Raw genomic sequence first — 20,570 nt, forward strand, 5'->3', positions numbered from 1 at the left:
CCATAGAAGTTTCAATTCCTTGCGAAAGTGAAGGCAACTACGACTAGTAAAATGCTCCCCCCCCCCCCCCGGAAAGATGCTTGAGCGGAACTGTGCTCTGTTAAATTCAATGTGACTTACTGTTGTGATCCGGAGTGAAAACTACCAACACCACCACTTTCGCATATTTGGTAGCACAAATTACAAAGCCATGAAACCGCCCTATCTCTCATCTATATTTATTTATTAATCTTTAATATACCATCCCATCTTTCATCTATATTTATTTATTAATCTTTAAGATACCATTTTTCCCATCTCTCATCTATATTTTATTTATTAATCTTTATGACGCCGTCCCATCTCTCATTTATATTCATTTATTAATCTTTTATGACACCCCCCATCTTTCATCTTTCATCTATATTTATTTAGTACTATTTATGATACCACCCAATCTTTCTTTTATATTTTATTTAGTAATCTTTACAACACCGCTCACCATCTTTCATTTATATTTATTTAGTAATCGTTTATAACACCGCGCTCCATCTCTCATCTATACTTATTTAGTAATCTTTATAACACCCGCGCCTCATCTCTCATATATATTTATTTAGTAAAATTTATAACACCGCTCCATCTCTCATGTATATTTATTTATTTATCTTTATGACATCGCTCCTACTCTCATCTATATATTTATTTTGTTTTTTTTTATGATACAGTCCCATCTCTCATCTATATTTCACTCGTAGTTATGTTACACATAATCGCATTACATCTGTTCACTAAGTGAAATATATTTCGATCGTTTCATGGAAAAAACAGCAAATGAGACCGTAAGAGAAATAAGAGCAGGCGACATTTCGTTTCCGATGCAAGGATGGCAACTACGGTCTTGATGGAAGGTCGCAATAATAATAATAAAGCTAAAAAAATTGACTAACTGTTAACTACAACTTGTTAAAACAATTCAACCAATATTAAAATTTAACTGTATTATAATAAATGAAACTTAATTAAAAAACAATCTAGATGAAAAACTTACAAATAAGGAGGCCTTTTACAAATTAACATTTAAATATGCAAATTACCATAATTTAAGATAGCAATAAGTTTCCACGTTTAATTTCAACGTGTAATCGATCTAAATAAATATGAAATGTACCTTTTTTACTTTCCTTTCCGACATTAAAATGAAGTTAAACATTCTTAAATAATGACATATGAGAAAGATAATTGTGTTATCTCTGACGTACGTGTACAACGTTAGATAATTCATATTGAAATTTTTGATAAAACGTTATAAGTCTATATTTATTTATATGTCAAGGATAAAACTACTATTCAAACAGAAAACGCGTGATATCTTTTGTTTGTTAAATAAATATAACAACTTGTTATTAACACGACTATTTGGCAAATTTATTTAATTATATTTTTATCCGTTGTAAAGGAATAGGTTTGATTTACGTAAATAAACACAAGGAAACACAGAAATAATTGTTTACAAGAAAAGTGCTTTGCAATTTTGGGACGCTTCATAAGATAATAAGTAGTTTTCGCAAGCATAGTTGGATGTTGTTTTTCGTTTTTTAATACGATTGAAGATAATTTCGGTCGTATGATTGTATGACGCTTGTCCGACGCAGATAATTGTGGGTTTAGTGTAGCTAATGAAACAATAAGAAATGATTTCCGGTGATGATGTTTATGTTCAGTTTCGGTTAATGTGACTAAACAAGCAGGGGTGGTTATCTCGAAAGTCTCTTATCCCTTACGACGATCGTAACACTGACGTTGCATCGTAACATTTTTTCTGATTGTCTCGAACAGTTCGTAATTTATGAATCATCGTAAACATCTCGTAAAGATACGGTAAAAAATTGACCCCATAACAACATCGTAAGTCTACGATAATGAATATAATTGGATTCCATTTAGTCAATTTAGCTTCATTCTCATTTTAAGAGTAAAAGAAAACCCAGGTCAAATGCATAGTGTACTCAATCAAGCCTCTTTTTCGTTTTTACAGTGCAAAGAGTCTGTATCAAGTGCATTATGAACCCAAGATAGCCTTATTTGTATTTTGCAAGTCCAAACAATACATATCAAATCCATATTGTACGCTTATAATCAAAGTTCTGTCAAAATATTGATGATGTGAAATGGAGATGTCATTAACAATACTCTGCTTTTATTGCACTCGTACACAGCTGCAAAACTGCTAGAATCCAGTATTTAACACAACAACATACTAACCTCATATTATCAGTGAAATAAAATCCATTTCATGCACAGTATATCACTCACACTTGGACTAGGTTTTATTATTACCTGATACCTTACAAAAATTTTATTTGGTATTTTTTACTGTTTTTTGAAATACTGTTTACTGGCCAATAGTTTCGACTGTTTCCCTCGCGTGATCTGACGTCATTGTTGTCATAGAGGATTCCCACTTGAAGTGTCCATCGATCTTGATCATAAACCAGACGTGACATGACATAGTTAAAGTATAAAGTTTAATTATTTACATATGTGCACAACTATTTTCTTGTTCCTTTTTCTTCAGCAAGCATTATTAAAACAATTGTTGATCAGGTAATGAAACAGTTATTTCATACGTGATTTGGAAACAGTCAAATAGTTGTCCCTCGGTGTCGGGGAAAATGAAACACTACCCCCTTCACCTCGGGCCAACAGTTTAACTGTTCCCAAATCACATAAAATAACTGTATACTGATAAGGGGAGATCACTGCGTAGGAGATTGTTGAACTTTTAGGCGAACATTTTTAATTTTCATGATTCCGTAAGTTTGTTAATTTCCATAATAAGTGATTGTAGTGTTTCGTTCGATTCAAATATCATTATTTCCTTGTTTAATAAAAAGTTACAAATTACGCAACGATTGTGACTTAAATTTAAAATAACGTTTGTAAACATAGCGTCCACGAAGCAGTTGAACGGCTGACGTCATCTTTTAACGTGTGTCTGTTTCCCGCGCGTCATTGAAAATAAATGAAAATTGCTGGTGTCTCCACTTTGTAAACATTTAATAAAAAGAAAATGTGTTAGTTAGTATTTCGTGAATATGATTAAAATCTCACATCGACATGAGAAAGTATTGCAATTTTATTGGGATATATGGCATAAAGTATTCACTCTCAATTAACAAATATACTGTATCTATTTAATGCTGAGTTATATAGAGTATATTTGTTTGATATTTCACTGAGTGAACACCAGATGCAATACTTTGACGAGTGACGTAGCCACAAGTGTAAATATAATAGCTGGTGTTCACGAGTGAAATATTTTTCAATCTTAAATGTAAAAAAGATATTATTTTTTTTTATTTCATGCTTTATAACTGATTTTAAATATTTGTTACTGATTTTGCCGCGTAACGTTGCGCATTCTCCTTTATGACATCATCAGATCATGACGTCACATCATCAATTTTGAAATATAGTTCTGTTAAATTTCTCTTATTTTGTTACATTTTAAACACAAAGCGTAATGAAATCTACTGTCTGTCCTTAAAAAGGAAAATGTACGTATGACGGCATTTATTTTTTCCAGTTATTCCGAAAAGTTATGATATTCTTTCCATCCGCATTCACATATAGTCCGGCTACAGTGAAAATTATATTTTATACATTTCACTAGTTGTTTATCAGAATATAATCATCTGATATATTACAGTAAAACACTGGAAAGCATGAACTAAATCAGTGAAATACAATCCATGTCACCCACAGCCCATCACTCACGCTATGACTGAAGTAGCTTTGCCGAACCGTTGGCATACCTTTTAATTTTCTAATTTTCCCCGCGTCGTTGAAAACAGTTGAAAATTGCTGTTTCCATCACTTAAACGGATTTAATAAGAAATTGTTTGTTGTTCATGATGTTGCCATTTATTACACGTCACTCCACTTCTGTCTTACTTCTGTGCAGCTTCTTTTGCAGGTCCAAACATAATTCACTTGCTTTTATATGGAACCATTTTTTTGTTTCCTTTACATTTGTAATTATTTCAGAAAAAAAATGCAGAAAAGAAGTGATTTGCTCTCAGTTTCCTCTCTTGCAAGTACTTCAAGTTCATTTGTAGAAAAAATTGTCCTCCATTTTCTTGACTCCGCCATTTTTAAAACTTATTTTAATTATGATACTAGAAAAGCATTGATGCAAAGCAAAAGGCGACGCAAAAAAAATTGATCAAGTTTTGCATCTAAATACTAAACAAAAGATGTGTACTTTATAACAGTACCATTACATGTGACCTGGAGGCTAGGACCCTGTTTAAGTTGAAAATGGAACTCTGTCTTGCCAAGATGCAAAGACAATTTATAGTCAATTAACCAATCTTATAAGACTCATGCCATAAAAGAGAATTTCTTCACTTATTTTACCAGGTACAAGGATACCCAAGTCATCAGCATATAATAAAAGCTTATTGCTTAGGGTTGCAGACTTGTCATTGACATATATTAGACATAAAAGAGGACATTAAATGAGCCTCAGGGGGACACCATAGGTACTCGGAGTAGTAGTAGAGTGAGTACCAGCCACATCCACCAGCTGCTGACTATCAGAGATAAGACTTTAACCATGTAAGAATGTCATTACCTGGCAGATGCTTGAAGATTCATGAAGAAGAAGAAGAAGAAGAAGAAGAAGAAGAAGAAGAAGAAGAAGAAGAACTTCTTCATGTGCAGTATAGTGTGATCAACTGTATGAAATGCATTTTGTAGATCTAAAAGTATCACGAAATATTGCCTTTGTCCATTTCAAATTTGATAAAATCTGTTACATGAATCAAACATGTGTCAGTTGAAAAACCACTTCTAAACCCTGACTGAAACTGCCTGACCATGACTCGAACTCATGACTGTCTGAAGACAAACTGAGCTATCAGGCCGGCTACACATTTTCTCTTTAATAATGAAACAGTTATAAACTACAACATATTTCCCACTATATTGATTTGTGTCCTTAGATTTCTGATGTTTACAGAGCATAGTAAATTAAACTCAGGGTTATATGCAATCACAGGATGAGAAAAACTTTCAGCTTGACCAGAACTCGAACCTGTGACCAACAGAATAATGTACCGCGCCTGTAGCGATTATCTGGCCGCTAACACATTTTCTCCCCTAAATAGTAAACAGTTCTAAACCGTGACAGATACTTTTAGATTATTAAATTAACAAGTAGATTAATTCTTAATTAAACAAATAAGAAAAAAAACTTACATACTCATAGTCTTAATCAAAATAACAATTTATTTATATATTGTATAATTATTTTTACTAAAAAGGGCTAAGACAGTTATTGGTTGTGGCATTATTTATAACAGGTCAATTTGAAAGTGAACATAACTGTACTAATACATGTACAATATCTATTTTTGTACAATTAAAAAACTAACCTTTTTTCTATGATAAGAAATTTTATGAAGGCTGATTTGTATTTTGCATCAGTGGCACCGGGCGAAAGCATGAAAATGCAACAAACGAACCACTTTGTGGTACTTTGTATTTTCATGTTTTCATCTGGCGCCCGGTAACTTTTTGTACTTTGTTGGTTTTCATGTGGCACAATTAAATCACACACTATAAAATTTAGTGCACAAATTTATTCAAGGGCAAGTAACAATCTACTCTATGAAAAGTCTGTTGTTAGGTTGACTCTGGAGACCTGGAGGTTGAGACCAGTGTCCCTTCATTACAAATAGATAAGGAATAAGCTGTCCCTTTCAAACTATGCACATGTTATAAAAAAAAGTACAAAAACTATCCACAATATGATTCTTTGAGACTTTATTAATTATATTGTTTGATCAAAGTTTAAGGATATTTTCAATCAATACATGTATTATCGTTTATAACTTTAATGAAAGTCTCATCCGTTTAAAACAATAATGTCATAACTGTAACTCTTTTAATACAGAAATATTATAAGTCTCATCATATCAATATACTAAAATATACATGTATGCACATAACATTAATAATTCCCAGTTTCTATTAAATAAATATGAAATCCTAACATTAACAATAACATTGGTACTAATCGATGGAATTCAAAATCTAGTAGAAAGAACACTAAAATGTAAAAACTCTATCATAGATATTATTTTAGCCAGTTAACACTGGGTATAAACACCTATAACATGTAGACTAATCAATACCTGTATTATCATTTATAAATTTAAATGCAAGTCTCATCCATCATAACTGTTAGTCTTTAAATACAGAAATAAACATTATATCCATATACTTAGATACACATGTATGCTCATTACATTGATATTTCCGAGTTTCCATTAAAAATAAATATAACATCCTATTAACATTGGTACTTAGATGGAATTCATAATCTTGTAGAAAGAAAACTATAATGTATAGTATAAAAGTAAAAAAAATCTCAAATACAAACTGTAGTCTATATCATATGATAAAGAGTGAGTTGTGTGAGTGTCTAAACATTAAATGCATATCTCATATAGTAACAAATACTGTCCCTCTTTTAACCTTCCATTAGACTTTACTATATAACAAATTGCATATATATCAAGTGATTAAGATTGATAACTTCAGGATGTTATCCTTTCTCTGTTTTAATATATGGACAAGAGCACCTATATGCAAAGCTTTAATTTTCTACCTTTCATTTTAACCAAAGGTTATTTTATCAACAATTTATATACAAACATATAGAAAATAATAATTAGTTTCACATAGTGATTAGACGATTCCTGTAGCAGAATACCTGTAGGTATGTACTAACTGAACAAACTAGAAAAATCCAGTCTATAAGCCAGTAAAATAAGAATCTATCAATATTCACTCCTCAGGACCTCTATAGTATACTTTTGATGACCTTACAACTGGTAAAATAATTAAGTAAACATGAGTTAGTTCCCCTTAAAATAGAGAAAACCTGAAACCCAAAAGAACACCTTAAACAGCAAAATTATGAAATGTTGCATGCTCCGTTTTAGTAGGCCACTTTCTAAATGGTAGAAAGTATTCATAAAAAGATAGCCGAATTAACTACCTTATAATGGATGTCCGCAACTTTCTTATTTTTTAAAGCAGTAATTGCAGAAAATCGGATAGCTTTCAACATCCGGATACTTGTACACTTTGTAAAAACAATCATTCTGTGCAATAGATTAACGTAATATGGATAAAATCACTAAGATAATCGCTAACAACAGTTCCATTCCTATCATTATACTCATTTGCAAGTGAACGTTCTTCTTGTAGGAAAATTTTGAAAATATATAAATGAATGGCATCAATGTAGACCACAACGATATTCGAAATCCGGGTTTTAGTATTGCCAATAAAGCTAAAGGACAAGCTGTTAAACTGAGCCTGCACTCTCGTGAAAATAATATCACAATGCACATGCTTTTTACATGAAGTTATGTAGTTATTAAATACAAATATAACAACATATTTGTTTACTTGATTTTTACGAATCAAAATAAAACTAATTAACACAACATGACATCAATTGCTAATAATAACAGCTCCTTCCATAGGCCAAAATAAAAAGCATTCCATAAGAGACGACACCGCTCACCGGCGTCGCCAATGAAATACTGCTAAAATATGTATGCATCAATGTGAAAACCAGGCTATGCTATTATTGTTTCTACTCAAAATGTTTGAAATATGTATAAAAATGTTACCATACCCCACACATTTTAAATAGTAGTTTGACCATTTTCCAACCCGGAGTGCCTTGTTCAAAATACCCCTTAAATTCACCAAAAAGATTGCCTAAATTTTCTAAAAAGTACATGTAATTTGGTTGGTCTTGTCAAATATAAAATACTTTTACCGTCTAGTGTTTATTTTATTAGACTTTAAAAATGTCAGGTACCATATTTAATAAAAAAATGGCTAATTTGGCCAATAAATACCGAAAATAATTGTATAATTTAAATGAAACACTTTTTTCTTACCAAGTGTCATACGAGACATATAAATAATATATTAAGGAAAGAAAGCTGCCTCTTCTGGGGCTTGAACCCACGCCCCTCAGTTTCTATACAGTTGACAGAAGTTCTAGCCTATTTGGATACTCTACAAAGTGGAGGCATGATTAGGTGGGTCATACGTTAACTACACAAAGTCACCTTTGCATATACGATGTCGTAAATTACGTTTGAGAAATGAGATTGTTAAGGTGTCCTTCCAGACAATGAAATAAGGACATCTTAGTTATACCGTAGCAATCTCGTAAGTTTAGTCACAACTTTAAGATACGAATAGTTTTCGAGACAACCACCCGTGAATGTTACTTTGTGTACTTTTTGTTGAGAAAATCTACCTTTTCGCATACCTTTACTATTTAAAAAAGATCAAATTTAAAACATTGCCATTCAGCCATTTATTTATTTAATAATATGCGAATATATTTCCAAAGTTCAAACAACAACGTATGTTGGGTATTTTGGATTTTTATTCGACAATTGAATGCAAAGTATAAACTGACAAATCATTAAGAAGTAAGTTGTGTTATAGCTCAATTTAAACGCTATTCTGATGCGAACTTCACACTAGTTTTCACATTTGGTACAGTTTATTTTATATGCCAGGCAGCCAATCTGTACTTTTGTACTTTGATAGTTTGTCGTGTTTTTTCCGGACGTAGTATTTCGACCAGGTTCTTTTATAAATTGAATTCGTTCATCCTTTACAATAATGCACTATTATTCAGTGTGTATACATTTTGTCATACATTTCATTTCAGGGATATTGTGCCAGATAACCTAATTTCGTTATGATTTCCTTATGACATGTCTACGATCTAAATATCATAAATAGGGACCTTTTAATGTAACAGACACCTTCTTGTTTATTTCGGTTTTGTGTAGATGTCCATCAAAATACATCCATTATAAGGAAGTTAATTCGGCTGTGTCCGCAACTTTCTTATTTTTTAGATATTTGGAATGGGTTGGCATGCCGTGGAAAAACAAAAAGTGTGTTATAATGAATAATGCATACGGAAAATCGCAACTTTTTGGCCATTTCCGTTCATCTTCGGATAAAGACCACGACCACAATAGTATGAATACACATAATTTGTACGGTAATTCGACATAACTTTTACGAGTACGTTAAACATGTTAACAAATAGTTTTAAATTATATAAATGTTTAGCTTTAATGACTTAATTTATATTCATTTTATTGCGTACAAATCCACATAGATTAAGTAAATTTAGAAATATTCAAGTAGAAATATCATTATGTTTATACTTATTTTTATGATTTCAGAGACCAAAAGTAGGAATTGTATCATAGTTTGGGGACCTTTCTGTTGAAAAAGTGTCAGAGTTAAATCGTATACATATACATGTACATGCACAGTGCGGTAACTGGAGTGCAGGTATCAGTTACCCGCACTCTAGATAATGCCCGTTGATTGGCTCATTTTTGCGGGGGTTTACTTATTGTGACGGCAGAGAAAGGGAAAGGGGCAGAAATATCATATTCAAATGCTCGTTCATTGGTTCATTTTTTCTGGGGTTTCCTATTATGACAACAGGAAACGCGCTGTCATGTTTGACTATGATACAAAAGAGAAAGAACACCAAAACACTCGGCAATCTGATTTATACTCGGGGGCTACGCCCCCTCGTACAAATCAGATAGCCTCGTGTTTCGGTGCTCTTTCTATTACTTGTATATCAAATTTGTTGACGATATTTTGGATTTGGTTATATTTAGTTAAAAATGGACTTTTTTAAAAAGAGTCTGGGTCTAATTTGAAATATATATTTTAAATCAAACGTTTAGAGAAATTGACTATAATTTTCATTGAATGCAAAATAAATACATTCGTTTCACATTATACGAAGAGTACACCCCTATTTCTTTTAATTCTGAAGTCATGTATTAGAAATATATCAATCCGTTGTCACCCCGAGCTTTGTATGACATATATTAGAGGTGTTCCATTTTACATAAGGGAAGTGAGTGACGAAGTCCGGACTATTTATTGAGCCAAGAAATAAAGTATTCCCAATCGGAACATCCAAGCTATTATCATTTATCATCTCGGAGTTAATATGAATTGTAAGTAGTTATAGCATAAACATAAACAGAGGGTGTAATCATTGATGTATAACGAATACACATTGTTGACATTAGAGGAAAATAAAGTATATTCCGGTAAAACTATGATTGCAAATATGTCTGATAATAAAAATCATTCAAAAATGCCCACTGATGGACAATTTTAACCAAATCCGAATAAATGGCAACAGGTAGAAATGCTGTTCTTTCTCTTTCTACAACCATAAAGTCGTAAGTACATGAATAATGTAATGTTTACTTTAAAAAAAGTATATGTATAAATATACTTATTTTAGGTGGCCTTTTACTCGATAAATTAGTATAAATCTAGTCATTAACTCCTAGCATTAAATTACTACTTGTTTACATGTTTAGTTTCTTAGCTAAGGTTAGACCACGATACAGTATCCGCTCTTTGTATTCTTACTATTGTAAATTTTGATGGAAGTTTGCCCAGAAGATGCGATTGCAGTTTTCCATAATAAAAAATTCTATTTAAGTATAATACTGTAACTTCTACGAAAAAAATTGTGTTGTAATTTCATTGGTACATGTATTGTTTATGCTTAGTAAGTGATGCATAGTAAACAAAAATTGTTATTTGTTTGAACTCTATATTTCTATCGTTCTAAAACAACCATAAGAAGATTAATAAATAGTAAGGTAAAGTTGTCACCACCCCATCTGCGACCAAACAGTACTTCCGTTGAAAAAAATATATGGCACCATAAACTACATTCAAAGTAATTGTTAAATTAAATTGCCACACCGATGTATTGATCTATAAATATTTTTTTTTATTTTAGGATCAGACCATGCATGAATACAACTCACTAGCAATTATACATAAACTGTAAAAGAACTAAAAGGAAAGTACGTAGGTCCAGCAGTTTTTACAAATGTTCTTGGTAATAACCAACTTTTTTTGAAAATATAAGTGATAAATGATAGTCGGCATACATTTATTTATTTATATTTGATTAAAGTTTCACACAAAAACAAAACAAAAAAAAACGTTAAGTTGCTTAATTATTGTTTAAAATGTAGTTGTGAAGGCGTTTCTCAGTTCGCTTCATAAGCGTTTTGAAATGGTTTCATGATAAGCAATAAAGTAATGTATTGTTTATCTCCGAAACATGTATCTCTGTTGTTTACCGGCGTGACTTTTGTAGAATGATTGTTTTATATAATTGTATAACAAACCTGTTTACATCTTGTAAAGCACAATAGCTTTATGTTATAAATTAGTTCAATTTTACAATACTTTGAATACTAAATAACACATTCAATGCAAATTTTATATACTTCAACGAAAATTACATAACCTACACACTATTTTTCATTATCTCGATAAGAAAAAAAACAACAATTTAAACCTAAATTCATAAGTAATCTTGTAAAAAGCATAAATTTCCCCCTTAACCTACCGCATGTATAATTATTAATAAATAAATTTAATTACTCAGTTGTGTTTATTCAATACATGATTTATAGATAAACGAGATAAGCGATGAAGTCTCATTTCGATGTTAAACCTTTTTTTATTGAGTTATCGATTTACGTGTAAATTTGGGAATGACAACTCACTTTCAAAAATTGAATCAATATGCTAAGTCGTACGCGCTTAAATAGAAAATTACTTTGTACAATAAATTTTGTTTTAAGATGGAAGTATTTTTGGCTTTCAACTGTAAGTATATTAACCAGAATGCATAAACGTAAAGAATAAATCATAACTTAAAATGAAATTTAAGAATATTTAAAAACCACGTGTCCCTTACCACTGTGGGTACAATCTCGACGGGGACTTTGGGTTGTCCGTTCGTGCCTAAAACAATGCAAAGGAGGACACCTTTAGTCATCTACATGACCTTTACTGTGTTGGCGCGACGTAACCTCAACAAAATTACTATAAAAATATCTAAACAAAACAAAAAATAAAAATAAAACAAGATTAAATCGACAAATTTTGGTCCGCAATATTGTCAGTTTACATCACCACAAAAAGTGATATACTCTATAATTTATTTCAAAGTCGTTTGCACTTATGTCATGGTAAATCTAATCTGAATTGATTATACGCGGGCAATTCATAAAATGCCTGGAATGTGGCCATAACTTGGTTAAAAAACTAATATAATGAACACGCACGTGCAATAGAAGATTCGACTTTAATCGCAGGAACTTCGCAAAATCCATGGGAGCAAAGTTCCTGTTCGCTCATGGTCAATTAGTGACACTGTTTTTTCCGGAAACGATTTTGCAAATCGAACATGATTGTGCTGCATAGTGCTCTCGCATATTTATCTGAAAGATCTTGTATGTATCTGTTATTGTCATGCTAACATTTACGTCGTACAGCTATGGTACGGACGGCTAAAGATAAGGAATTGTAAAGTATTGGAAGCAAGTATTTGAAAAAGAAAATGATACGATAACATTGAAATACGATATCAAAATGTTCTATTGCGCTTTTAATACGATGTTGTCAACGTAAGGGTAACTTGAATACACATTTGTTTCTCTAAACTTTCAAGTTAATTATCGGTAATATGTTTAATACACATGTACATAGTTGGTATTTTTGTCAATTTCATTACTTTAATTTACAAAGATATTGACGAAGTTCGAGAACTTTATGTATGACCCTCGTAGTTGCAATTAAGATATTTTAAAGCATTATTTGATGGCGAAACGGGCCTTATTGCAGCGCTATACTAAATTTCCATGATGGTTATGTGAACATTTTGACGTTATAATTGGACGCCACCAGAAATAAAAATCACAAATAAGCATAAAAATGTGCATTCGCTTGACTTGAATGTCGGGCAACAAATAGTTTACTCGTTAACACCATCGTTAATAAAGACATTTCATAAAAGACAAATTCTTTGCTTAACAGATAATTGTCATTATCATTTGTTGTTGATTCTTTCTTTATTTCTGAAGAGAGGGAAATGTATTCCAATAATCAAACATAAAGCAGGCATACCTCTTATAATCGATATTTTGAATTCACTGATATATAATATTAGAAAGCTTTACCTTTTTCAGTATTTCTGAGAAAAGTCTTAAAGAAAGCGTTCAGATTTTTCTAATATTTTTGGGGACGAATGTCAAACAAAGGAAACTGTCAATCTCAGTTACTACGTTGAGAAATATGTCAACTCTAACCTGATATTTTGACTAACTGAGAACGTAAAAAGTGGGCAAGTGACAAATCGTGTACGTTATAATGTGCAGATGGGCAACTAATGTTTCCTTAGTTGCCATTTGTCCTTGACAGTGTTATTGCGACGTAAATAAAACAACGACAAAAATTCAAACAAAACTGTTACCTAATTAAAACATATTGACAATTATTTAAGTATTTGTAAATGAATTCAGATATGTATGCTGAATGTAAACATATCAATAAAAATGTCAATCAAACTTTGAATAAGGGTATCATTAAACTATGCATGTGACCCTGTTAATAGGTAGAAATAAGTTTTAACGTTTTATTTCAACTTGCAAACTAAAATAAATATTAAACATACCTTCTCCACTTTTCAGTCCGACATAACAGAATGTAAAAACACTAAATAATGATAAGGCTATTTTGTTAACTCTGACGTATGTGTACAACGCTTGATAACTGGTTGAGTGAATATTGTGCGATCTTATCACAATTTGTCGAGTTATATACATATATTTTCCTCAAGTTTTCACATCAAACTTTTATTATGTTTTATCTTTAACAGACCAAGACTTTCAGGCATGATTTTTTTCTTCTTTGTCTTGTAAACAAAACAGAAAACCTATTTTTTCCGGATAAACATTGATCACATTATATGTCACAGTTAAAAATAATAATCAAACAGAAAAGTAAACAAAAATACGCGGGATATCTTTATTGGCATGTTTCAAAACTTCAAAACGAAAAGTATAATACAACATTATATAATTATATAGAAACAAGGTTGTATCAATACGACCATTCAGCGAATTCATTTTTTTTTCAATCTGCAGGAACATGTTTGAATTATGTTACCTTTTAAAGTAATAATTATTGGCAATAAAAGTGCTATGAAGTTTCGGGACACTTTATAAGCTGCTTAAATAAGTAAATGCCCAAATCATATTTAGTTGCTGGGCTTCGTTCTGTAATGTTTCTATGCGTACACGAGTGAAGGTATTTCTGTCGGCGTTTGTTCGCCGCGATCAAATGTTGGTTTTATGTAGCTATTGAAACATCTTTGATGCTTGTAATTCGACAAGGGGATTTATTTTAATGCCGCAAGCCCAAAAGCAAAACATGCTTGTCCTTATTCACATCGATGTCCATTCAAAAACGTGAAGCCTTAAAGGTATGATGTCTTTATACTAATATGGAATTGTGTTTTGACAAGTTAGGGACGCTTGGTTCATCAATTTAACGTGATGGCCTTTATACTAAGTACGGAAGTTTGTTATGGCCAGTGGATTGCCCTATGCACAATCTTGTTAGTCAATGGTCCAGGTCACAGTTTTTGTTAATAATTTTCCCCGCTGTATTACCCAGGCTGATAAATGGAATATATGTTGTCTTAATATTAAGAATAAGCGTTGTCCTTTCCCAGTTTTGTAATTGGCATCTAGAATTTTGAATCGGTCTGTCGAAGGTTAATATCACAATGACCTCACACTAAATGAAAAATCGTATCGTCCGCTTTATAATTTGGTATACATTTCTCTAGCATACTAACAAGGGAGGATGGTTATTGCCAACAGGCCTATTGGTCTTAATCAACTTACAGCTAAGCTGAGTTTGATAAACTTAAAAATAATGATCTTTCGTTTAAATGAATAATCATCGTTAGAGGGTCAGTTGATAAAGAAGCTGCTACGATGTGGAACTCTTGAAAGAAGAACATAAACATGCTTGTACGAGAGTTGATCAATAAGTAAAGCAACATGAAGCATATTATTTAGTTAAGCTCGGGATTCTTGTGCTTGTGTCAAAGGATCAGCTTTCAAATGAAACCAAAATCATGATTGTAACTAAACGATTGAGAATTTTAATCACATTTACAAATAGCTGACATGCGTAACTGCATGTTAAAAATAATTGGAAAACCATTAGCTAAAAGCATTTGCAAATGGTTCCATTAGGCGTTACTGCTATATAATCACTGCACATTCATGTTTACCTGTCCGATTTACAATATGTATAACGTCAAGCAGAAACATGCTACTGACATTTGATAACTAGGAATCGCCTCCTGTAAACAGTCGAGTGTCAGTATTTCTATATTTTCTTTCTCAATCACGTGAACAGAATCTCATTTCCTGATCATATGTATTCAAAATATCAGTGTCTTCTTAGATATTGTATGGCATAATGCTTGAAATATTACACACGTCATGGGTGTGGCTTTGGTTAAATTTAGTTAAGCTGTTATTTGTGGGATCTACAGATATGTCCACTAAATGTAATTTAAGTGTGTTTTGGCATATATCGGTATTTAGTATAAAAATGTGTTTAGGAAAATGTCAGACAAATCAGGTCAGCAAGTGTATTAGTTTTAAATTTCCTATTTAAGTATTGGCCAAGACCCAAGCGGCTTATATGAAGCCACACTCATGCGAGTGATGCGCTAAAGGCCGTGAAAAATGTTGCCATTTTTCATTAACGCTGATGAACAGACATAATAAAACCGAACATGCAATTGTCATATAATATTGTTGTGTCTAATGCTTCCGAGAGATATCCTTTTTTTCAGATTATATTTGTTGTACGTAAATTTATTTAAATGTTTATAAACTATAAACTATTTTCAAAAGAATTGTTAAATTTGCCACACTGGTTTATTGATCTAAAAAATTTTTTTTTTATTATTTTAGGATCAGACCATGTATAAATACAACACAAAATCTGTTGTCATTAGCAACGGGACACATAATTATACAGAATTACAAACAAACGTAGTACAAAGACGTACCGTATATTACCAGCAGACATAGTACACCGACGTACCGTATATTACCAGCAGACGTAGTACACCGACGTACCGTATATTACCAGCAGACGTATTTCACCGACGTACCGTATATTACCATCAGACGTGGTACACCAACGTACCGTAAATTTCCAGCAGACGTAGTAAACCAACGTACCGTATATAACTAGCCGACGTGGTACACTGACGTACCGTATATAACCAGCAGACGTAGTACACCGACGTACCGTATAATACCAGCAGACGTGGTACGTCAACGTACCGTAAATACCCAGCAGGCGTAGAACACCGACGTACCTAATGTTACCAGCAGACGTAGTACACAAACGTACCGTAAATTACAAGCAAACGTAGTACACCGACGTATCGTATACTACCAGAAGACGTGGTACACCGACGTGCCGTATATTACCAGCAGACGTAGTACACCAACGTCCCGTAAATGACCAGCAGACGTGGTACACCGACGTACCGTATATTACCGGCAGACGTAGTACACCGACGTATCGTAAATTACCAGCATACATAGTAAACCGACGTACCGTAAATTAACAGCATACATATTATACCAACGTACCGTAAATTACAAGCAGACGTAGCACTTCAATGTACCGTATATTACCAGCAGACGTAGTACACCGACTTACCGTGTATTACCAGCAGACGTAGTACACCAACGTACCGTAAATTACCAGTAGCCGTAGTACACCGACGTACTGTATATTAACAGCAGACGTTATACACCGACGTACCGTTTATTACCAGCAGACGTAGTACATGGACGTACTGTATATTACCAGCATACATAGTACACCAACTTAACGTATATTACCATCAGACGTGGTACACCAACGTACCGTATATTACAAGCAGATGTAGTACACCGACGTACCGTATATTACCAGCAGACGTGGTACACCGACGTATCGTAAATAACCAGCATACATAGTAAACCGATGTACCGTTAATTACCAGCATACATAGTATACCAACGTACCCCGTGAATTACCAGCAGACGTAGTACACCAACGTACCGTAAATTACCAGCAGCCGTAGTACACCGACGTACCGTATATTACCAGCAGACGTAATACACCGACGTACCGTTTATTACCAACAGACGTAGTACACCGACGTACTGTATATTACCAGCATACATAGTACACCAACGTACCGTATATTACTAGCAGACGTAGTACATTAACGTACCGTATATTACCAGCAGACGTAGTACACCGATGTACCGTATATTACCAGCATACATAGAACACCAACGTACCGTATATTACCAGCAGACGTAGTACACCGACCTACCGTATATTACCAGCAGACGTAGTACATCAACGTACCGTTAATTTCCAGCAGACGTAGTACACCGAACTACCGTATATTACCAGCAGACGTAGTACAAATATGTACCGTATATAACCAGCAGACGTAGTACACCGGCGTAACGTATATTACCAGCATACATAGTACACCAATGTACTGTATATTACCAACAGACGTAGTACACCGACGTGCCGTATATTACCAACAGACTTAGTACACCGACGTGCCGTATATGACCAGCAGACGTAGTACACCAACGTACCGTATATCACCACCTGTCGTAGTACACCAACGTACCGTAAATTACCAGCAGACGTAGTACACCAACGTACCGTATATTACCCACAGGCATGGTACACCAACGTACCGTAAATTACCATCAGACGTTGTACACCAACGTACCGTATATTACCAGCAGGCGTAGTACACCGACGTACCGTATATCACCAGCAGACAAGGTACTCCGCCATACCGTATATAACCAGCAAGCAAAGTACACCGCCGTACCGTTAATATCCAGCAGACAAGGTATGCCGCCATACCTGTTATAACCAGCAAACAAGGTACACGGCCCGACTTATTATAACCAGCAACCAAGGTACACCACCGTAACTGATAAAACCACCAGTGCAGCATATAATCATGTTAACAATAAAACGGCCTTATAAAAATGGGAGCTCATTAAAGAACGCTTAGTCATAGCTATCTTGCCAGTTCATACGACCCAAATAAAATGTATACACATCGCAGTCAACCCAAAGACTGAACCACGACCATGGGTATGCAATGTGAATTATGGTCCCTGTATGAAAACCACACAAGCAATTTGTAGATGTTCCGTCCTGATCCCACTTCATCAAAAGAATGTTTCGCTACGAAATTAATAATTAATAATCTTTTCCCCAAAGTTCTTATAATTTAAGCGTCACCAGTCATTCAGCATATATTATTGTAAATCTGAAATATGGGCTACAATACATCGTCATTCCCATATTATCATAGTTAACCTGGCAATATGCTTAACGTTATATGTGGTTTTAAATATATTGAATATACTGATTGCATCCCTTTTGTGCAGATTGTGGTTTAGTTGAAATCCAAATATACAAAGTGTCAAGGTCAAAACTAACTCGTCAACGTTACAGTCAATCGGAACATTTTGGCTATTATCTGTGTTATCCCTGGCAATACTGACCGAAAGTAGCTCCATTATGTGGTTTAAGATGCAAACAAAACAAAGGGTGTAATCATTGATAACGTATATCAAAGGTATTAAAGCATGACCTTAAAGATGTGTGACCATCACAATTGAAAATTATCACCGACCCACAATTATAATCTGCCGGCTTCAAATAAATGTCAACGGGAAGACAGCTTAAACTCCTAGTCTACGCAACAATGATAAGAAGTATGTAAATAATGCATTATTTTCTTTTATATCTATAAATATACGTAATTTAAGTAGATCTTAGCCAATATATTGGTACAAACTCTACCACCAACTCACTATTTTTTTCCATGTCCAGTCTAGACCAAAACACAATCTTTCTATCGTTTTCGCGGTTCTATTCCGAAGTTTGACGGAAAGGTCCGAGAAGATGCGATTGCAATAAGCGCCAGTAAATAAGGTACGCCTACTGCATTTTTTAGCGCTACGCATCAAAGATTGCACACATTTCAATATGATGGACTCCTTTTCAAGTGTATAAACGATATATCTCGTAGAAATATTGTTAGATTTTTATCATATAATGCTTTCCAATTACATGCTTTAAACGAATATGCTTGTTTTTTTTCTAACGAATGAACATTGCATGCAAATATCACATTCAAAAGATCTTTGCTATAATAATTATAAAATGAAATAGAACCTCGGGTTCTATCAGTAAATTGACAAGACATGTGCATTTCAAACATCCGTAACCTACGCGATTTGATTTGTATTCAGTGGAAAAAATATAATAAATTCAAAAATAGTTTTACAAACTACCACTACTAATGAGCAGACTATCGAAAATTACATTAAAGAGAAGGAAAACTTGACTGCATCTAATCAGGCAAAATATGCATCAACAACTCGGTTTATCATTGTTTAGGATGAAAATAATTCCAAGGAATTGCCACCGTTTGGAAACTAAGAACAATTTCGACCACTGAATTTCCCGTCTTGTGGCGACCTTATCGGCAACTATTGGACGCGCCTAAAGTGTGCTTTACATCACGTACACTTATCACGTATTGCAAGTATCTACAAAACATTTTACAAAACCTTTTCTGAAATATAACTATTGTTTGCTTATTTTTCTTCAATTTCCTATATAATTTTTATTGATTCCGAGGGGTCTCTACTTTCCAGAATTGTTTTAACTCGTATAAGTGAATTTATCTAATTATGGCAGAATAGATTTCATACATCGAAAAAACAATCAATAAATTAATATTATAATGTCTTTAAAAAATTTAAGATGATATATTGAACATATGAAGTAGAAAAATACTACTTTTGTCGTTTGTTTTGCTCAAACAAAATATTATCCAACCGATACCTAGACGACCGATGGGTCATTTAAACCTCATGAAATCCCGATTTTGTATTCGTGCATTCACAATTTGCACTTCTTGAGTTAACGTTTCAAAACATACGGAATTCACGAATTCAAGATTTCAACTTCATGATTTAACGATTTGAACTACCAGAATTTACGATGTTTATCTAATTGAATGAAAGTTTTTCACGTCACTAACTCACGATTCCGTGAATTCTGTATTTTGAAATCGTGAATTGATGAAGTTGAGAAGATGAAACCAAAACTTCAGGAATTTGAAATGTCACGACCGGGTTTTTGTACAAAAAATTCTATTAATGTTACTTTATATATTTTACAGTAAGAAAACCACCATAATAACATGCTTTATTATTTCATTAAAACTAAGAAAACATCTTATGCCCTGAAGCTGTTTTGCACAAAATTGAAAACAAAAACCCATACCTTAGTAAATTTGATTGGTCTACAAATTATGACGTCATTTAAAGATGCATACTGATGCCAATTTTCATTTGTAGGTACGTAAAACATAGTTTGCGATAGACTTTTTTTGTTATTTTTTCTTTATTTTTTTTTTTTTTAATGATATGTCTGTTTACAATGTTATGATTGTATTTAGC

Source organism: Ruditapes philippinarum, unplaced genomic scaffold (assembly GCF_026571515.1).
Source record: "Ruditapes philippinarum isolate M1 unplaced genomic scaffold, ASM2657151v2 ctg6403_1_1_1_1, whole genome shotgun sequence".
NCBI lineage: Eukaryota > Metazoa > Mollusca > Bivalvia > Venerida > Veneridae > Ruditapes > Ruditapes philippinarum.